General features: G+C 32.7%; 1 long non-coding RNA gene across 1 annotated transcript; it reads right to left on the bottom strand.

Annotated features, from left to right (window-relative positions):
- Positions 1 to 1,479: 1,479 nt before the first annotated feature.
- Positions 1,480 to 2,713, bottom strand: LOC142242719 (uncharacterized). The gene is made up of 2 exons (XR_012724167.1): positions 1,707 to 2,713; positions 1,480 to 1,626 (listed from the first exon to the last, which is right to left on the bottom strand). It is a non-coding gene; the product is annotated as an uncharacterized LOC142242719 (long non-coding RNA).
- Between the last annotated feature and the right edge of the window lie 20,713 nt (positions 2,714 to 23,426).

Here is a 23,426-nt window from a genome sequence, read left to right as displayed (position 1 = left end):
TTAAATTTCAATCAAAAATGTGACTTTTGATACAAAAAATTTTAGCTTTTTTTCTAGCTATTTCTTAAAATTTTTTAGCTTTTTTTGGCTAGTTTTTTGGACAAATCTAGCGGTTTTTTGTGAAACAATTCTGGCAACGCTGTTCGTGACCACCCCAAAAAAATTGAAATATCCACCCAAAACATAAAAAAAATTTAAATTTTTATATGAAAAACTTCTTTTGCCCATATCTCCTTAAATATGCGTCCTAGAGCGAAAAGGACTTTAATTCGTGACCACCCCAAAAAAATTTAAAAATCCACCCAAAACCTAAAAAAATTGAAATTTTTATATGAAAAACTTCTTTTGCCCATATCTCCTTAAATATGCGTCCTAGAGCGAAAAGGACTTTAATTCGTGACCACCCCCAAAAAATTGAAAAATCCACCCAAAACCTAAAAAAATTGAAATTTTTATATGAAAAACTTCTTTTGCTCATATCTCCTTAAATATGCGTCCTAGAGCGAAAAGGACTTTAATTCGTGACCACCCCCAAAAAATTTAAAAATCCACCCAAAACCTAAAAAAATTGAAATTTTTATATGAAAAACTTCTTTTGCCCATATCTCCTTAAATATGCGTCCTAGAGCGAAAAGGACTTTAATTCGTGACCACCCCCAAAAAATTGAAAAATCCACCCAAAACCTAAAAAAATTGAAATTTTTATATGAAAAACTTCTTTTGCCCATATCTCCTTAAATATGCGTCCTAGAGCGAAAAGGACTTTAATTCGTGACCACCCCCAAAAAATTGAAAAATCCACCCAAAACCTAAAAAATTGAAATTTTTATATGAAAAACTTCTTTTGCCCATATCTCCTTAAATATGCGTCCTAGAGCGAAAAGGACTTTAATTCGTGACCACCCCCAAAAAATTGAAAAATCCACCCAAAACCTAACAAAATTGAAATTTTGTTGTGAAAAACTTCTTTTGCCCATATCTCCTTAAATATGCGTCCTAGAGCGAAAAGGACTTTAATTCGTGACCACCCCCCAAAAAATTGAAAAATCCACCCAAAACCTAAAAAAATTGAAATTTTTATGAGAAAAAATGCTTTTGCCCATATCTCCTTAAATATGCGACCTAGAGCGAAAAGGACTTTAATTCGTGACCACTAGATAGGGTCGCGAAAAAAAGTTCATGCAGTCACCCCCCAGTTTTGTAGCATATTTGAAGACAATTTCAGAACACTAAAACTTTTTTTTTTCGTGCACCCTACGACCCCCCGAAATGCAATTTACTGTACTGTGTCGTCATTTGAAGTCCGATCGAAAAGAAACGCATATCGTTGTTCATGGTTGATCAGGGGCTATATTTCGTGCATTGGTCATTTTTGACTCCGACGTCAAATTTGATTTTTAATTTTTTTATTTCGCTTCGTATACCCCTATGATGCCCATTTCTTATAACCATTATAAAGATCTTATCAAAATATGAAACTTTTGCTTTGGAAGTATTTAATTATATTCATAAACAAAAATGTTACAGAGATTTTAAAAAGTCAATAGGTCACCCTACACCATCAAATAGCTTTTGCTGTGTTGTCATGATATCCGATCGAAACCACATGCACATCGTTATTCACATCTACGAAATTAATTTGAAAGGTATTTAATATACACAAACTGTTTATCTGTAAATTTCTAACCGTATCATTGTATACATACTCGTTGTGTGCACTACGACATTTTCTGCGTTATGCAAAGTTCTTGTGTTTTTGCTTGAACAACTTGAGAGCCTACTGTTTTAAAATCTAACAATCAATCTAACAATAAAAGTAAGTGGTAACGGAATTGTGGAAAATTACGAAGATCGTTATGCTGCTTACACATTGGTTAAATTTCTGCCTTTCAACATCTGACTACGCCGTATTTTTTTTTGCGTTTTCTTGTCATCTTCACAATGGTGAGCAATGTTGTCACATGAGTAAATACTTTAAACAAGAAAATATTAGATTAGATTTGTATTTGATTTGAGTACATTTCATGTTTATTAATTGTACAATTTTATTATGCGGCTAACAACTTTTTAGAATTAATTTATAACAAATCCTGTCTAGAATCAAGTTTACTATGTTGTTGGCGACTTTTAATTTTGGATATTATATAACCCAATCGTTTATCGTCTGTAACATGACTAGTAGATTCATTTTTAACCTGCTTTCTTTAAATATAAAAGGAATTCAATAACTTGATGATTTGTTGGTAATTTAGTTTTGTCGATAACCCGAGCTTCGAATTTCATTTTGTTTTCACTTTTTTCAAATACTATCAACAGCCTTCTCTCACAAAAATATGGACAGACTTAAGAAATCATGTAGCGAAAGTGTTTGTTAGATTTTTTGCTAGAACAATTTGAGAGCCTACTGTTCTCAAATTGTTCTAGCAAAAACACATGCACTTTGCATAACGCTGAAAATGCCATAGTGCACACAACGAGTATGTATACAATGATACGGTTAGAAATTTACAGATAAACAGTTTGTGTGTATTAAATACCTTTCAAATTAATTTCGTAGATATGAATAACGATGTGCATGTGCTTTCGATCGGATATCATGACAACACAGCAAAAGCTATTTGATGGTGTAGGGTGACCTATTGACTTTTTAAAATCTCTGTAACTTTTTTGTTTATGAATATAATTAAATACTTCCAAAGCAAAAGTTTCATATTTTGATAAGATCTTTATAATGGTTATAAGAAATGGGCATCATAGGGGTATACGAAGCGAAATAAAAAAATTAAAAATCAAATTTGACGTCGGAGTCAAAAATGACCAATGCACGAAATATAGCCCCTGATCAACCATGAACAACGATATGCGTTTCTTTTCGATCGGTCTTCAAATGACGACACAGAACAGTAAATTGCATTTCGGGGGGTCGTAGGGTGCACGGAAAAAAAAAAGTTTTAGTGTTCTGAAATTGTCTTCAAATATGCTACAAAACTGGGGGGTGACTGCATCAACTTTTTTTTTTGCCTTAGGCCGTGACCCTACCTAGTGACCACCCCAAAAAATTGAAAAATCCACCCAAAACCTAAAAAAATTGAAATTTTTATATGAAAAACTTCTTTTGCCCATATCTCCTTAAATATGCGTCCTAGAGCGAAAAGGACTTTAATTCGTGACCACCCCAAAAAATTGAAAAATCCACCCAAAACCTAAAAAATTGAAATTTTTATATGAAAAACTTTATTTGCCCATATCTCCTTAAATATGCGTCCTAGAGCGAAAAGGACTTTAATTCGTGACCACCCCCAAAAAATTGAAAAATTCACCCAAAACCTAAAAAATTGAAATTTTTATATGAAAAACTTCTTTTGCACATATCTCTTAAACTAAGCGTCCTAGAGCGAAAAGGACTTTAATTCGTGACCACCCCCAAAAAATTTAAAAATCCACCCAAAACCTAAAAAAATTGAAATTTTTATATGAAAAACTTCTTTTGCCCATATCTCCTTAAATATGCGTCCTAGAGCGAAAAGGACTTTAATTCGTGACCACCCCCAAAAAATTGAAAAATCCACCCAAAACTTAAAAAAATTGAAATTTTTATATGAAAAACTTTATTTGCCCATATCTCCTTAAATATGCGTCCTAGAGCGAAAAGGACTTTAATTCGTGACCACCCCCAAAAAATTGAAAAATTCACCCAAAACCTAAAAAATTGAAATTTTTATATGAAAAACTTCTTTTGCACATATCTCTTAAACTAAGCGTCCTAGAGCGAAAAGGACTTTAATTCGTGACCACCCCCAAAAAATTTAAAAATCCACCCAAAACCTAAAAAAATTGAAATTTTTATATGAAAAACTTCTTTTGCCCATATCTCCTTAAATATGCGTCCTAGAGCGAAAATGACTTTAATTCGTGACCACCCCCAAAAAATTGAAAAATCCACCCAAAACCTAAAAAAATTGAAATTTTTATATGAAAAACTTCTTTTGCCCATATCTCCTAAACTAAGCGTCCTAGAGCGAAAAGCACTTTAATTCGTGACCACCCCCAAAAAAATGAAAAATTCATCCAAAACCTAAAAAAAATGAAATTTTTATATGAAAAACTTCTTTTGCCCATATCTCCTTAAATATGCGTCCTAGAGCGAAAAGGACTTTAATTCGTGACCACCTCCAAAAAATTGAAAAATCCACCCAAAACCTAAAAAAATTGAAATTTTTATATGAAAAACTTCTTTTGCCCATATCTCCTTAAATATGCGTCCTAGAGCGAAAAGGACTTTAATTCGTGACCACCCCCAAAAAATTGAAAAATTCACCCACAACCTAAAAAAATTGAAATTTTTATATGAAAAACTTCTTTTGCCCATATCTCCTAAACTAAGCGTCCTAGAGCGAAAAGGACTTTAATTCGTGACCACCACCAAAAAATTGAAAAATCCACCCAAAACCTAAAAAAATTGAAATTTTTATATGAAAAACTTCTTTTGCCCATATCTCCTAAACTAAGCGTCCTAGAGCGAAAAGGACTTTAATTCGTGACCACCCCCAAAAAATTGCAAAATCCACCCAAAACCCAAAAGAATTGAAATTTTTATATGAAAAACTTCTTTTGCCCATATCTCCTTAAATATGCGTCCTAGAGCCAAAAAGACTTTAATTCGTGACCACCCCCAAAAAATTGAAAAATTCATCCAAAACCTAAAAAAATTGAAATTTTTATATGAAAAACTTCTTTTGCCCATATCTCCTTAAATATGCGTCCTAGAGCGAAAAGGACTTTAATTCGTGACCACCCCCAAAAAATTGAAAAATTCACCCAACACCTAAAAAAATTGAAATTTTTATATGAAAAACTTCTTTTGCCCATATCTCCTTAAATATGCGTCCTAGAGCGAAAAGGACTTTAATTCGTGACCACCCCCAAAAAATTGAAATATCCACCCAAAACCTAAAAAAATTTAAATTTTTATATGAAAAACTTCTTTTGCCCATATCTCCTTAAATATGCGTCCTAGAGCGAAAAGGACTTTAATTCGTGACCACCCCCAAAAAATTTAAGAATCCACCCAACACCTAAAAAAATTGAAATTTTTATATGAAAAACTTCTTTTGCCCATATCTTCTAAACTAAGCGTCCTAGAGCAAAAAGGACTTTAATTCGTGACCACCCGCAAAAAATTGAAAAATCCACCCAAAACCTAAAAAAATTGAAATTTGTATATGAAAAACTTCTTTTGCCCATATCTCCTTAAATATGCGTCCTAGAGCGAAAAGGACTTTAATTCGTGACCACCCCAAAAAATTGAAAAATCCATCCAAAACCTAAAAAAATTGAAATTTTTATATGAAAAACTTCTTTTGCCCATATCTCCTTAAATATGCGTCCTAGAGCGAAAAGGACTTTAATTCGTGACCACCCCCAAAAAATTGAAAAATCCACCCAAAACCTAAAAAAAATGAAATTGTTATATGAAAAACTTCTTTTGCCCATATCTCCTTAAATATGCGTCCTAGAGCGAAAAGGACTTTAATTCGTTACCACCCCCAAAAAATTGAAAAATCCACCCAAAACCTAAAAAAATTGAAATTTTTATATGAAAAACTTCTTTCGCCCATATCTCCTTAAATATGCGTCCTAGAGCGAAAAATGACTTTAATTCGTGACCACCCCCAAAAAATTGAAAAATCCACCCAAAACCTAAAAAAAATTAATTTTTTATATGAAAAACTTCTTTTGCCCATATCTCCTTAAATATGCGTCCTAGAGCGAAAAGGACTTTAATTCGTGACCACCCCCAAAAAAATGAAAAATCCACTCAAAACCTAACAAAATTGAATTTTTTATATGAAAAACTTCTTTTGCCCATATCTCCTAAACTAAGCGTCCTAGAGCGAAAAGGACTTTAATTCGTGACCACCCCCAAAAAATTGAAAAATCCACTCAAAACCTACAAAAATTGAAAATTTTATATGAAAAACTTCTTTTGCCCATATTTACTAAACTGAGCGTCCTAGAGCGAAAAGGACTTTAATTCGTGACCACCCCCAAAAATTTGAAAAATCCACCCAAAACCTATGAAAAACTTCTTTTGCCCATATCTCCTTAAATATGCGTCCTAGAGCGAAAAGGACTTAAATTCGTGACCACCCCCAAAAAATTGAAAAATTCACCCAAAACCTAAAAAAATTGAAATTTTTATATGCCCATATCTCCTTAAATATGCGTCCTAGAGCGAAAAGGACTTTAACTCGTGACCACCCCCAAAAATTGAAAAATCCACCCAAAACCTAACAAAATTTAAATTTTTATACGAAAAACTTCCTTTGCCCATATCTCCTAAACTAAGCGTCCTAGAGCGAAAAGGACTTTAATTCGTGACCACCCCCAAAAAATTGAAAAATCCACCCAAAACCTAAAAAAATTGAAATTTTTATATGAAAAACTTCTTTTGCCCATATCTCCTTAAATATGCGTCCTAGAGCGAAAAGGACTTTAATTCGTGACCACCCCAAAAAAATTGAAAAATCCACCCAAAACTTAAAAAAATTGAAATTTGTATATGAAAAACTTCTTTTGCCCATATCTCCTTAAATATGCGTCCTAGAGCGAAAAGGACTTTAATTCGTGACCACCCCCAAAAAATTGAAAAATTCACCCAAAACCTAAAAAAATGAAATTTTTATATGAAAAACTTCTTTTGTCCATATCTCCTAAACTAAGCGTCCTAGAGCGAAAAGGACTTTAATTCGTGACCACCCCCAAAAAATTGAAAAATTCACCCAAAACCTAAAAAAATTGAAATTTTTATATGAAAAACTTCTTTTGCCCATATCTCCTTAAATATGCGTCCTAGAGCGAAAAGGACTTTAATTCGTGACCACCCCCAAAAAATTGAAAAATCCACCCAAAACCTAAAAAAATTGAAATTTGTATATGAAAAACTTCTTTTGCCCATATCTCCTTAAATATGCGTCCTAGAGCGAAAAGGACTTTAATTCGTGACCACCTCCAAAAAATTGAAAAATCCACCAAAAACCTAAAAAAATTGAAATTTTTATATGAAAAACTTCTTTTGCCCATATCTCCTTAAATATGCGTCCTAGAGCGAAAAGGACTTTAATTCGTGACCACCCCCAAAAAATTGAAAAATTCACCCAAAACCTAAAAAAATTGAAATTTTTATATGAAAAACTTCTTTTGCCCATATCTCCTAAACTAAGCGTCCTAGAGCGAAAAGCACTTTAATTCGTGACCACCCCCAAAAAAATGAAAAATTCACCCAAAACCTAAAAAAAATGAAATTTTTATATGAAAAACTTCTTTTGCCCATATCTCCTTAAATATGCGTCCTAGAGCGAAAAGGACTTTAATTCGTGACCACCTCCAAAAAATTGAAAAATCCACCCAAAACCTAAAAAAATTAAAATTTTTATATGAAAAACTTCTTTTGCCCATATCTCCTTAAATATGCGTCCTAGAGCGAAAAGGACTTTAATTCGTGACCACCCCCAAAAAATTGAAAAATTCACCCACAACCTAAAAAAATTGAAATTTTTATATGAAAAACTTCTTTTGCCCATATCTCCTAAACTAAGCGTCCTAGAGCGAAAAGGACTTTAATTCGTGACCACCACCAAAAAATTGAAAAATCCACCCAAAACCTAAAAAAATTGAAATTTTTATATGAAAAACTTCTTTTGCCCATATCTCCTAAACTAAGCGTCCTAGAGCGAAAAGGACTTTAATTCGTGACCACCCCCAAAAAATTGCAAAATCCACCCAAAACCCAAAAGAATTGAAATTTTTATATGAAAAACTTCTTTTGCCCATATCTCCTTAAATATGCGTCCTAGAGCCAAAAAGACTTTAATTCGTGACCACCCCCAAAAAATTGAAAAATTCATCCAAAACCTAAAAAAATTGAAATTTTTATATGAAAAACTTCTTTTGCCCATATCTCCTTAAATATGCGTCCTAGAGCGAAAAGGACTTTAATTCGTGACCACCCCCAAAAAATTGAAAAATTCACCCAACACCTAAAAAAATTGAAATTTTTATATGAAAAACTTCTTTTGCCCATATCTCCTTAAATATGCGTCCTAGAGCGAAAAGGACTTTAATTCGTGACCACCCCCAAAAAATTGAAATATCCACCCAAAACCTATGAAAAACTTCTTTTGCCCATATCTCCTTAAATATGCGTCCTAGAGCGAAAAGGACTTAAATTCGTGACCACCCCCAAAAAATTGAAAAATTCACCCAAAACCTAAAAAAATTGAAATTTTTATATGCCCATATCTCCTTAAATATGCGTCCTAGAGCGAAAAGGACTTTAACTCGTGACCACCCCCAAAAAATTGAAAAATCCACCCAAAACCTAACAAAATTTAAATTTTTATACGAAAAACTTCCTTTGCCCATATCTCCTAAACTAAGCGTCCTAGAGCGAAAAGGACTTTAATTCGTGACCACCCCCAAAAAATTGAAAAATCCACCCAAAACCTAAAAAAATTGAAATTTTTATATGAAAAACTTCTTTTGCCCATATCTCCTTAAATATGCGTCCTAGAGCGAAAAGGACTTTAATTCGTGACCACCCCAAAAAAATTGAAAAATTCACCCAAAACCTAAAAAAATTGAAATTTTTATATGAAAAACTTCTTTTGCCCATATCTCCTTAAATATGCGTCCTAGAGCGAAAAGGACTTTAATTCGTGACCACCCCCAAAAAATTGAAAAATTCACCCAAAACCTAAAAAAATGAAATTTTTATATGAAAAACTTCTTTTGTCCATATCTCCTAAACTAAGCGTCCTAGAGCGAAAAGGACTTTAATTCGTGACCACCCCCAAAAAATTGAAAAATTCACCCAAAACCTAAAAAAATTGAAATTTTTATATGAAAAACTTCTTTTGCCCATATCTCCTTAAATATGCGTCCTAGAGCGAAAAGGACTTTAATTCGTGACCACCCCCAAAAAATTGAAAAATCCACCCAAAACCTAAAAAAATTGAAATTTGTATATGAAAAACTTCTTTTGCCCATATCTCCTTAAATATGCGTCCTAGAGCGAAAAGGACTTTAATTCGTGACCACCCCCAAAAAATTGAAAAATCCACCCAAAACCTAAAAAAATTGAAATTTTTATATGAAAAACTTCTTTTGCCCATATCTCCTTAAATATGCGTCCTAGAGCGAAAAGGACTTTAATTCGTGACCACCCCCAAAAAAAATGAAAAATCCACCAAAAACGTAAAAAAATTGAAATTTTTACATGAAAAACTTCTTTTGCCCATATCACCTTAAATATGCGTCCTAGAGCGAAAAGGACTTTAATTCGTGACCACCCCCAAAAAATTGAAAAATCCACCCAAAACCTAAAAAAATTTAAATTTTTATATGAAAATCTTCTTTTGCCCATATCTCCTTAAATATGCGTCCTAGAGCGAAAATGACTTTAATTCGTGACCACCCCCAAAAAATTGAAAAATCCACCCAAAACCTAAAAAAATTGAAATTTTTATATGAAAAACTTCTTTTGCCCATATCTCCTAAACTAAGCGTCCTAGAGCGAAAAGCACTTTAATTCGTGACCACCCCCAAAAAAATGAAAAATTCACCCAATACCTAAAAAAAATGAAATTTTTATATGAAAAACTTCTTTTGCCCATATCTCCTAAACTAAGCGTCCTAGAGCGAAAAGGACTTTAATTCGAGACCACCCCCAAAAAATTGAAAAATCCACCCAAAACCTAAAAAAATTGAAATTTTTATATGAAAAACTTCTTTTGCCCATATCTCCTTAAATATGCGTCCTAGAGCGAAAAGGACTTTAATTCGTGACCACCCCCAAAAAATTGAAAAATTCACCCAAAACCTAAAAAATTGAAATTTTTATATGAAAAACTTCTTTTGCCCATATCTCCTAAACTAAGCGTCCTAGAGCGAAAAGGACTTTAATTCGTGACCACCCCCAAAAAATTGAAAAATCCACCCAAAACCTAAAAAAATTGAAATTTTTATATGAAAAACTTCTTTTGCCCATATCTCCTAAACTAAGCGTCCTAGAGCGAAAAGGACTTTAATTCGTGACCACCCCCAAAAAATTGCAAAATCCACCCAAAACCCAAAAGAATTGAAATTTTTATATGAAAAACTTCTTTTGCCCATATCTCCTTAAATATGCGTCCTAGAGCCAAAAGGACTTTAATTCGTGACCACCCCCAAAAAATTGAAAAATTCATCCAAAACCTAAAAAAATTGAAATTTTTATATGAAAAACTTCTTTTGCCCATATCTCCTTAAATATGCGTCCTAGAGCGAAAAGGACTTTAATTCGTGACCACCCCCAAAAAATTGAAAAATTCACCCAACACCTAAAAAAATTGAAATTTTTATACGAAAAACTTCTTTTGCCCATATCTCTTAAAATAAGCGTCCTAGATCGAAAAGGACTTTAATTCGTGACCACCCCAAAAAATTGAAAAATCCACCCAAAACCTAAAAAAATTGAAATTTGTATATGAAAAACTTCTTTTGCTCATATCTCCTTAAATATGCGTCCTAGAGCGAAAAGGACTTTAATTCGTGACCACCCCCAAAAAATTGAAAAATCCACCCAAAACCTAAAAAAATTGAAATTTTTATATGAAAAACTTCTTTTGCCCATATCTCCTTAAATATGCGTCCTAGAGCGAAAAGGACTTTAATTCGTGACCACCCCCAAAAAATTGAAAAATCCACCCAAAACCTAAAAAAATTGAAATTTTTATATGAAAAACTTCTTTTGCCCATATCTCCTTAAATATGCGTCCTAGAGCGAAAAGGACTTTAATTCGTGACCACCCCAAAAAATTGAAAAATCCACCCAAAACCTAAAAAAATTGAAATTTTTATATGAAAAACTTCTTTTGCCCATATCTCCTTAAATATGCGTCCTAGAGCGAAAAGGACTTTAATTCGTGACCACCCCAAAAATTGACAAATCCACCCAAAACCTAAAAAAATTGAAATTTTTATATGAAAAACTTCTTTTGCCCATATCTCCTTAAATATGCGTCCTAGAGCGAAAAGGACTTTAATTCGTGACCACCCCCCAAAAAATTGAAAAATCCACCCAAAACCTAAAAAAATTGAAATTTTTATATGAAAAACTGCTTTTGCCCATATCTCCTTAAATATGCGACCTAGAGCGAAAAGGACTTTAATTCGTGACCACCCCAAAAAATTGAAAAATCCACCCAAAACCTAAAAAAATTGAAATTTTTTATGAAAAACTTCTTTTGCCCATATCTCCTTAAATATGCGTCCTAGAGCGAAAAGGACTTTAATTCGTGACCACCCCCAAAAAATTGAAAAATTCACCCAAAACCTAAAAAAAATGAAATTTTTATATGAAAAACTTCTTTTGCCCATATCTCCTTAAATATGCGTCCTAGAGCGAAAAGGACTTTAATTCGTGACCACCCCCAAAAAAATGAAAAAATCCACCAAAAACGTAAAAAAATTGAAATTTTTATAAGAAAAACTTCTTTTGCCCATATCTCCTTAAATATGCGTCCTAGAGCGAAAAGGACTTTAATTCGTGACCACCCCCAAAAAATTGCAAAATCCACCAAAAACGTAAAAAAATTGAAATTTTTATAAGAAAAACTTCTTTTGCCCATATCTCCTTAAATATGCGTCCTAGAGCGAAAAGGACTTTAATTCGTGACCACCCCCAAAAAATTGCAAAATCCACCCAAAACCCAAAAGAATTGAAATTTTTATATGAAAAACTTCTTTTGCCCATATCTCCTTAAATATGCGTCCTAGAGCGAAAAGGACTTTAATTCGTGACCACCCCAAAAAATTGAAAAATCCACCCAAAACCTAAAAAAATTGAAATTTTTATATGAAAAACTTCTTTTGCCCATATCTCCTTAAATATGCGTCCTAGAGCGAAAAGGACTTTAATTCGTGACCACCCCAAAAATTTACAAATCCACCCAAAACCTAAAAAAATTGAAATTTTTATATGAAAAACTTCTTTTGCCCATATCTCCTTAAATATGCGTCCTAGAGCGAAAAGGACTTTAATTCGTGACCACCCCCCAAAAAATTGAAAAATCCACCCAAAACTTAAAAAAATTGAAATTTTTATATGAAAAACTGCTTTTGCCCATATCTCCTTAAATATGCGACCTAGAGCGAAAAGGACTTTAATTCGTGACCACCCCAAAAAATTGAAAAATCCACCCAAAACCTAAAAAAATTGAAATTTTTATATGAAAAACTTCTTTTGCCCATATCTCCTTAAATATGCGTCCTAGAGCGAAAAGGACTTTAATTCGTGACCACCCCCAAAAAATTGAAAAATTCACCCAAAACCTAAAAAAATTGAAATTTTTATATGAAAAACTTCTTTTGCCCATATCTCCTTAAATATGCGTCCTAGAGCGAAAAGGACTTTAATTCGTGACCACCCCAAAAAATTGAAAAATCCACCCAAAACCTAAAAAAATTGAAATTTTTATATGAAAAACTTCTTTTGCCCATATCTCCTTAAATATGCGTCCTAGAGCGAAAAGGACTTTAATTCGTGACCACCCCAAAAATTGACAAATCCACCCAAAACCTAAAAAAATTGAAATTTTTATATGAAAAACTTCTTTTGCCCATATCTCCTTAAATATGCGTCCTAGAGCGAAAAGGACTTTAATTCGTGACCACCCCCAAAAAATTGAAAAATTCACCCAAAACCTAAAAAAATTGAAATTTTTATATGAAAAACTTCTTTTACACATATCTCTTAAACTAAGCGTCCTAGAGCGAAAAGGACTTTAATTCGTGACCACCCCCAAAAAATTTAAAAATCCACCCAAAACCTAAAAAAAATGAAATTTTTATATGAAAAACTTCTTTTGCCCATATCTCCTTAAATATGCGACCTAGAGCGAAAAGGACTTTAATTCGTGACCACCCCAAAAAATTGAAAAATTCACCCAAAACCTAAAAAAATTGAAATTTTTATATGAAAAACTTCTTTTGCCCATATCTCCTTAAATATGCGTCCTAGAGCGAAAAGGACTTTAATTCGTGACCACCCCCCAAAAAATTGAAAAATCCACCCAAAACCTAAAAAAATTGAAATTTTTATATGAAAAACTGCTTTTGCCCATATCTCCTTAAATATGCGACCTAGAGCGAAAAGGACTTTAATTCGTGACCACCCCAAAAAATTGAAAAATCCACCCAAAACCTAAAAAAATTGAAATTTTTATATGAAAAACTTCTTTTGCCCATATCTCCTTAAATATGCGTCCTAGAGCGAAAAGGACTTTAATTCGTGACCACCCCCAAAAAATTGAAAAATTCACCCAAAACCTAAAAAAATTGAAATTTTTATATGAAAAACTTCTTTTACACATATCTCTTAAACTAAGCGTCCTAGAGCGAAAAGGACTTTAATTCGTGACCACCCCCAAAAAATTTAAAAATCCACCCAAAACCTAAAAAAATTGAAATTTTTATATGAAAAACTTCTTTTGCCCATATCTTCTTAAATATGCGTCCTAGAGCGAAAAGGACTTTAATTCGTGACCACCCCCCAAAAAATTGAAAAATCCACCCAAAACCTAAAAAATTGAAATTTTTATATGAAAAACTGCTTTTGCCCATATCTCCTTAAATATGCGACCTAGAGCGAAAAGGACTTTAATTCGTGACCACGCCAAAAAATTGAAAAATCCACCCAAAACCTAAAAAAATTTAAATTTTTATATGAAAAACTTTATTTGCCCATATCTCCTTAAATATGCGTCCTAGAGCGAAAAGGACTTTAATTCGTGACCACCCCCAAAAAATTGAAAAATTCACCCAAAACCTAAAAAAATTGAAATTTTTATATGAAAAACTTCTTTTGCACATATCTCTTAACCTAAGCGTCCTAGAGCGAAAAGGACTTTAATTCGTGACCACCCCAAAAAATTGAAAAATCCACCCAAAACCTAAAAAAATTGAAATTTTTATATGAAAAACTTCTTTTGCCCATATCTCCTTAAATATGCGACCTAGAGCGAAAAGGACTTTAATTCGTGACCACCCCAAAAAATTAAAAAATCCACCCAAAACCTAAAAAAATTGAAATTTTTATATGAAAAACTTCTTTTGCCCATATCTCCTTAAATATGCGTCCTAGAGCGAAAAGGACTTTAATTCGTGACCACCCCCCAAAAAATTGAAAAATCCACCCAAAACCTAAAAAATTGAAATTTTTATATGAAAAACTGCTTTTGCCCATATCTCCTTAAATATGCGACCTAGAGCGAAAACGACTTTAATTCGTGACCACCCCAAAAAATTGTAAAATCCACCCAAAACCTAAAAAAATTGAAATTTTTATATGAAAAACTTTATATGCCCATATCTCCTTAAATATGCGTCCTAGAGCGAAAAGGACTTTAATTCGTGACCACCCCCAAAAAATTGAAAAATTCACCCAAAACCTAAAAAAATTTAAATTTTTATATGAAAAACTTCTTTTGCACATATCTCTTAACCTGAGCGTCCTAGAGCGAAAAGGACTTTAATTCGTGACCACCCCCAAAAAATTGAAAAATCCACCCAAAACCTAAAAAAATTGAAATTTTTATATGAAAAACTGCTTTTGCCCATATCTCCTTAAATATGCGTCCTAGAGCGAAAAGGACTTTAATTCGTGACCACCCCCAAAAAATTGAAAAATCCACCCAAAACCTAACAAAATTGAAATTTTGTTGTGAAAAACTTCTTTTGCCCATATCTCCATAAATATGCGTCCTAGAGCGAAAAGGACTTTAATTCGTGACCACCCCCAAAAAATTGAAAAATCCACCCAAAACCTAAAAAAATTGAAATTTTTATATGAAAAACTTCTTTTGCCCATATCTCCTTAAATATGCGTCCTAGAGCGAAAAGGACTTTAATTCGTGACCACCCCCAAAAAATTGAAAAATCCACCCAAAACTTAAAAAAATTGAAATTTTTATATGAAAAACTTTATTTGCCCATATCTCCTTAAATATGCGTCCTAGAGCGAAAAGGACTTTAATTCGTGACCACCCCCAAAAAATTGAAAAATTCACCCAAAACCTAAAAAAATTGAAATTTTTATATGAAAAACTTCTTTTGCACATATCTCTTAAACTAAGCGTCCTAGAGCGAAAAGGACTTTAATTCGTGACCACCCCCAAAAAATTTAAAAATCCACCCAAAACCTAAAAAAATTGAAATTTTTATATGAAAAACTTCTTTTGCCCATATCTCCTAAACTAAGCGTCCTAGAGCGAAAAGCACTTTAATTCGTGACCACCCCCAAAAAAATGAAAAATTCGCCCAAAACCTAAAAAAAATGAAATTTTTATATGAAAAACTTCTTTTGCCCATATCTCCTAAACTAAGCGTCCTAGAGCGAAAAGGACTTTAATTCGTGACCACCTCCAAAAAATTGAAAAATCTACCCAAAACCTAAAAAAATTGAATTTTTTATATGAAAAACTTCTTTTGCCCATATCTCCTTAAATATGCGTCCTAGAGCGAAAAGGACTTTAATTCGTGACCACCCCCAAAACATTGAAAAATTCACCCAAAACCTAAAAAAATTGAAATTTTTATATGAAAAACTTCTTTTGCCCATATCTCCTAAACTAAGTGTCCTAGAGCGAAAAGGACTTTAATTCGTGACCACCACCAAAAAATTGAAAAATCCACCCAAAACCTAAAAAAATTGAAATTTTTATATGAAAAACTTCTTTTGCCCATATCTCCTAAACTAAGCGTCCTAGAGCGAAAAGGACTTTAATTCGTGACCACCCCCAAAAAATTGCAAAATCCACCCAAAACCCAAAAGAGCTGAAATTTTTATATGAAAAACTTCTTTTGCCCATATCTCCTTAAATATGCGTCCTAGAGCGAAAAGGACTTTAATTCGTGACCACCCCAAAATATTGAAAAATCCACCCAAAACCTAAAAAAATTGAAATTTTTATATGAAAAACTTCTTTTGCCCATATCTCCTTAAATATGCGTCCTAGAGCGAAAAGGACTTTAATTCGTGACCACCCCAAAAAAATTGAAATATCCACCCAAAACCTAAAAAAATTTAAATTTTTATATGAAAAACTTCGTTTGCCCGTATCTCCTTAAATATGCGTCCTAGAGCGAAAAGGACTTTAATTCGTGACCACCCCCAAAAAATTGAAAAATTCACCCAACACCTAAAAAAATTGAAATTTTTATACGAAAAACTTCTTTTGCCCATATCTCTTAAAATAAGCGTCCTAGATCGAAAAGGACTTTAATTCGTGACCACCCCAAAAAATTGAAAAATCCACCCAAAACCTAAAAAAATTGAAATTTGTATATGAAAAACTTCTTTTGCTCATATCTCCTTAAATATGCGTCCTAGAGCGAAAAGGACTTTAATTCGTGACCACCCCCAAAAAATTGAAAAATCCACCCAAAACCTAAAAAAATTGAAATTTTTATATGAAAAACTTCTTTTGCCCATATCTCCTTAAATATGCGTCCTAGAGCGAAAAGGACTTTAATTCGTGACCACCCCCAAAAAATTGAAAAATCCACCCAAAACCTAAAAAAATTGAAATTTTTATATGAAAAACTTCTTTTGCCCATATCTCCTTAAATATGCGTCCTAGAGCGAAAAGGACTTTAATTCGTGACCACCCCAAAAAATTGAAAAATCCACCAAAACCTAAAAAAATTTAAATTTTTATATGAAAAACTTCTTTTGCCCATATCTCCTTAAATATGCGTCCTAGAGCGAAAAGGACTTTAATTCGTGACCACCCCAAAAATTGACAAATCCACCCAAAACCTAAAAAAATTGAAATTTTTATATGAAAAACTTCTTTTGCCCATATCTCCTTAAATATGCGTCCTAGAGCGAAAAGGACTTTAATTCGTGACCACCCCCCAAAAAATTGAAAAATCCACCCAAAACCTAAAAAAATTGAAATTTTTATATGAAAAACTGCTTTTGCCCATATCTCCTTAAATATGCGACCTAGAGCGAAAAGGACTTTCATTCGTGACCACCACAAAAAGTTGAAAAATCCACCCAAAACCTCAAAAAATTGAAATTTTTATATGAAAAACTTCTTTTGCCCATATCTCCTTAAATATGCGTCCTAGAGCGAAAAGGACTTTAATTCGTGACCACCCCCAAAAAATTGAAAAATTCACCCAAAACCTAAAAAAATTGAAATTTTTATATGAAAAACTTCTTTTGCACATATCTCTTAAACTAAGCGTCCTAGAGCGAAAAGGACTTTAATTCGTGACCACCCCCAAAAAATTTAAAAATCCACCCAAAACCTAAAAAAATTGAAATTTTTATATGAAAAACTTCTTTTGCCCATATCTCCTTAAATATGCGTCCTAGAGCGAAAAGGACTTTAATTCGTGACCACCCCCCAAAAAATTGAAAAATCCACCCAAAACCTAAAAAATTGAAATTTTTATATGAAAAACTGCTTTTGCCCATATCTCCTTAAATATGCGACCTAGAGCGAAAAGGACTTTAATTCGTGACCACCCCAAAAAATTGAAAAATCCACCCAAAACCTAAAAAAATTGAAATTTTTATATGAAAAACTTTATTTGCCCATATCTCCTTAAATATGCGTCCTAGAGCGAAAAGGACTTTAATTCGTGACCACCCCCAAAAAATTGAAAAATTCACCCAAAACCTAAAAAAATTGAAATTTTTATATGAAAAACTTCTTTTGCACATATCTCTTAACCTAAGCGTCCTAGAGCGAAAAGGACTTTAATTCGTGACCACCCCAAAAAATTGAAAAATCCACCCAAAACCTAAAAAAATTGAAATTTTTATATGAAAAACTTCTTTTGCCCATATCTCCTTAAATATGCGTCCTAGAGCGAAAAGGACTTTAATTCGTGACCACCCCCAAAAAATTGAAAAATCCACCCAAAACCTAACAAAATTGAAATTTTGTTGTGAAAAACTTCTTTTGCCCATATCTCCTTAAATATGCGTCCTAGAGCGAAAAGGACTTTAATTCGTGACCACCCCCAAAAAATTGAAAAATCCACCCAAAACCTAAAAAAATTGAACCTAAAAATTGAAAAATTGAAAACCTAAAAAAAATTGAAATTTTTATATGAAAAACTTCTTTTGCACATATTTCTTAACCTAAGCGTCCTAGAGTGAAAAGGACTTTAATTCGTGACCACCCCAAAAAATTGAAAAATCCACCCAAAACCTAAAAAAATTGAAATTTTTATATGAAAAACTTCTTTTGCCCATATCTCCTTAAATATGCGTCCTAGAGCGAAAAGGACTTTAATTCGTGACCACCCCCAAAAAATTGAAAAATCCACCCAAAACCTAACAAAATTGAAATTTTGTTGTGAAAAACTTCTTTTGCCCATATCTCCTTAAATATGCGTCCTAGAGCGAAAAGGACTTTAATTCGTGACCACCCCCAAAAAATTGAAAAATCCGCCCAAAACCTAAAAACATTGAAATTTTTATATGAAAAACTTCTTTTGCCCATATCTCCTTAAATATGCGTCCTAGAGCGAAAAGGACTTTAATTCGTGACCACCCCCAAAAAATTGAAAAATCCACCCAAAACTTAAAAAAATTGAAATTTTTATATGAAAAACTTTATTTGCCCATATCTCCTTAAATATGCGTCCTAGAGCGAAAAGGACTTTAATTCGTGACCACCCCCAAAAAATTGAAAAATTCACCCAAAACCTAAAAAAATTGAAATTTTTATATGAAAAACTTCTTTTGCACATATCTCTTAAACTAAGCGTCCTAGAGCGAAAAGGACTTTAATTCGTGACCACCCCCAAAAAAATTAAAAATCCACCCAAAACCTAAAAAAATTGAAATTTTTATATGAAAAACTTATTTTGCCCATATCTCCTAAACTAAGCGTCCTAGAGCGAAAAGCACTTTAATTCGTGACCACCCCCAAAAAAATGAAAAATTCACCCAAAACCTAAAAAAAATGAAATTTTTATATGAAAAACTTCTTTTGCCCATATCTCCTAAACTAAGCGTCCTAGAGCGAAAAGGACTTTAATTCGTGACCACCTCCAAAAAATTGAAAAATCCACCCAAAACCTAAAAAAATTGAAATTTTTATATGAAAAACTTCTTTAGCCCATATCTCCTTAAATATGCGTCCTAGAGCGAAAAGGACTTTAATTCGTGACCACCCCCAAAACATTGAAAAATTCACCCAAAACCTAAAAAAATTGAAATTTTTATATGAAAAACTTCTTTTGCCCATATCTCCTAAACTAAGCGTCCTAGAGCGAAAAGGACTTTAATTCGTGACCACCACCAAAAAATTGAAAAATCCACCCAAAACCTAAAAAAATTGAAATTTTTATATGAAAAACTTCTTTTGCCCATATCTCCTAAACTAAGCGTCCTAGAGCGAAAAGGACTTTAATTCGTGACCACCCCAAAAAAATTGCAAAATCCACCCAAAACCCAAAAGAATTGAAATTTTTATATGAAAAACTTCTTTTGCCCATATCTCCTTAAATATGCGTCCTAGAGCGAAAAGGACTTTAATTCGTGACCACCCCCAAAAAGTTTAAAAATCCACCCAAAACCTAAAAAAATTGAAATTTTTATATGAAAAACTTCTTTTGCCCATATCTCCTTAAATATGCGTCCTAGAGCGAAAAGGACTTTAATTCATGACCACCCCAAAATATTGAAAAATCCACCCAAAACCTAAAAAAATTGAAATTTTTATATGAAAAACTTCTTTTGCCCATATCTCTTAACCTAAGCGTCCTAGAGCGAAAAGGACTTTAATTCGTGACCACCCCAAAAAAATTGAAATATCCACCCAAAACCTAAAAAAAATTAAATTTTTATATGAAAAACTTCGTTTGCCCGTATCTCCTTAAATATGCGTCCTAGAGCGAAAAGGACTTTAATTCGTGACCACCCCAAAAAAATTTAAAAATCCACCCAAAACCTAAAAAAATTGAAATTTTTATATGAAAAACTTATTTTGCCCATATCTCCTTAAATATGCGTCCTAGAGCGAAAAGGACTTTAATTCGTGACCACCCCCAAAAAATTGAAAAATCCACCCAAAACCTAAAAAAATTGAAATTTTTTTATAAGAAAAACTTCTTTTGCTCATATCTCCTTAAATATGCGTCCTAGAGCGAAAAGGACTTTAATTCGTGACCACCCCCAAAAAATTTAAAAATCCACCCAAAACCTAAAAAAATTGAAATTTTTATATGAAAAACTTCTTTTGCCCATATCTCCTTAAATATGCGTCCTAGAGCGAAAAGGACTTTAATTCGTGACCACCCCCAAAAAAATTGAAAAATCCACCCAAAACCTAAAAAAATTGAAATTTTTATATGAAAAACTTCTTTTGCCCATATCTCCTTAAATATGCGTCCTAGAGCGAAAAGGACTTTAATTCGTGACCACCCCAAAAAATTGAAAAATCCACCCAAAACCTAAAAAAATTGAAATTTTTATATGAAAAACTTCTTTTGCCCATATCTCCTTAAATATGCGTCCTAGAGCGAAAAGGACTTTAATTCGTGACCACCCCAAAAATTGACAAATCCACCCAAAACCTAAAAAAATTGAAATTTTTATATGAAAAACTTCTTTTGCCCATATCTCCTTAAATATGCGTCCTAGAGCGAAAAGGACTTTAATTCGTGACCACCCCCCAAAAAATTGAAAAATCCACCCAAAACCTAAAAAAATTGAAATTTTTATATGAAAAACTGCTTTTGCCCATATCTCCTTAAATATGCGACCTAGAGCGAAAAGGACTTTCATTCGTGACCACCACAAAAAGTTGAAAAATCCACCCAAAACCTAAAAAAATTGAAATTTTTATATGAAAAACTTCTTTTGCCCATATCTCTTAACCTAAGCGTCCTAGAGCGAAAAGGACTTTAATTCGTGACCACCCCCAAAAAATTTAAAAATCCACCCAAAACCTAAAAAAATTGAAATTTTTATATGAAAAACTTCTTTTGCCCATATCTCCTTAAATATGCGTCCTAGAGCGAAAAGGACTTTAATTCGTGACCACCCCCCAAAAAATTGAAAAATCCACCCAAAACCTAAAAAATTGAAATTTTTATATGAAAAACTGCTTTTGCCCATATCTCCTTAAATATGCGACCTAGAGCGAAAAGGACTTTAATTCGTGACCACCCCAAAAAATTGAAAAATCCACCCAAAACCTAAAAAAATTGAAATTTTTATATGAAAAACTTTATTTGCCCATATCTCCTTAAATATGCGTCCTAGAGCGAAAAGGACTTTAATTCGTGACCACCCCCAAAAAATTGAAAAATTCACCCAAAACCTAAAAAAATTGAAATTTTTATATGAAAAACTTCTTTTGCACATATCTCTTAACCTAAGCGTCCTAGAGCGAAAAGGACTTTAATTCGTGACCACCCCAAAAAATTGAAAAATCCACCCAAAACCTAAAAAAATTGAAATTTTTATATGAAAAACTTCTTTTGCCCATATCTCCTTAAATATGCGTCCTAGAGCGAAAAGGACTTTAATTCGTGACCACCCCCAAAAAATTGAAAAATCCACCCAAAACCTAACAAAATTGAAATTTTGTTGTGAAAAACTTCTTTTGCCCATATCTCCTTAAATATGCGTCCTAGAGCGAAAAGGACTTTAATTCGTGACCACCCCCAAAAAATTGAAAAATCCACCCAAAACCTAAAAAAATTGAACCTAAAAATTGAAAAATTGAAAACCTAAAAAAAATTGAAATTTTTATATGAAAAACTTCTTTTGCACATATCTCTTAACCTAAGCGTCCTAGAGTGAAAAGGACTTTAATTCGTGACCACCCCAAAAAATTGAAAAATCCACCCAAAACCTAAAAAAATTGAAATTTTTATATGAAAAACTTCTTTTGCCCATATCTCCTTAAATATGCGTCCTAGAGCGAAAAGGACTTTAATTCGTGACCACCCCCAAAAAATTGAAAAATCCACCCAAAACCTAACAAAATTGAAATTTTGTTGTGAAAAACATCTTTTGCCCATATCTCCTTAAATATGCGTCCTAGAGCGAAAAGGACTTTAATTCGTGACCACCCCCAAAAAATTGAAAAATCCACCCAAAACTTAAAAAAATTGAAATTTTTATATGAAAAACTTTATTTGCCCATATCTCCTTAAATATGTGTCCTAGAGCGAAAAGGACTTTAATTCGTGACCACCCCCAAAAAATTGAAAAATTCACCCAAAACCTAAAAAAATTGAAATTTTTATATGAAAAACTTCTTTTGCACATATCTCTTAAACTAAGCGTCCTAGAGCGAAAAGGACTTTAATTCGTGACCACCCCCAAAAAAATTAAAAATCCACCCAAAACCTAAAAAAATTGAAATTTTTATATGAAAAACTTCTTTTGCCCATATCTCCTAAACTAAGCGTCCTAGAGCGAAAAGCACTTTAATTCGTGACCACCCCCAAAAAAATGAAAAATTCACCCAAAACCTAAAAAAAATGAAATTTTTATATGAAAAACTTCTTTTGCCCATATCTCCTAAACTAAGCGTCCTAGAGCGAAAAGGACTTTAATTCGTGACCACCTCCAAAAAATTGAAAAATCCACCCAAAACCTAAAAAAATTGAAATTTTTATATGAAAAACTTCTTTAGCCCATATCTCCTTAAATATGCGTCCTAGAGCGAAAAGGACTTTAATTCGTGACCACCCCCAAAACATTGAAAAATTCACCCAAAACCTAAAAAAATTGAAATTTTTATATGAAAAACTTCTTTTGCCCATATCTCCTAAACTAAGCGTCCTAGAGCGAAAAGGACTTTAATTCGTGACCACCACCAAAAAATTGAAAAATCCACCCAAAACCTAAAAAAATTGAAATTTTTATATGAAAAACTTCTTTTGCCCATATCTCCTTAAATATGCGTCCTAGAGCGAAAAGGACTTTAATTCGTGACCACCCCCAAAAAGTTTAAAAATCCACCCAAAACCTAAAAAAATTGAAATTTTTATATGAAAAACTTCTTTTGCCCATATCTCCTTAAATATGCGTCCTAGAGCGAAAAGGACTTTAATTCGTGACCACCCCAAAAAATTGAAAAATCCACCCAAAACCTAAAAAAATTGAAATTTTTATATGAAAAACTTCTTTTGCCCATATCTCCTTAAATATGGGTCCTAGAGCGAAAAGGACTTTAATTCGTGACCACCCCAAAAATTGACAAATCCACCCAAAACCTAAAAAAATTGAAATTTTTATATGAAAAACTTCTTTTGCCCATATCTCCTTAAATATGCGTCCTAGAGCGAAAAGGACTTTAATTCGTGACCACCCCCCAAAAAATTGAAAAATCCACCCAAAA

Source organism: Haematobia irritans, chromosome 1 (genome assembly GCF_050003625.1).
Source record: "Haematobia irritans isolate KBUSLIRL chromosome 1, ASM5000362v1, whole genome shotgun sequence".
In the NCBI taxonomy this organism is placed as follows: Eukaryota; Metazoa; Arthropoda; class Insecta; order Diptera; family Muscidae; genus Haematobia; species Haematobia irritans.
This window is presented reverse-complemented; position numbering and strand designations above follow the sequence as displayed.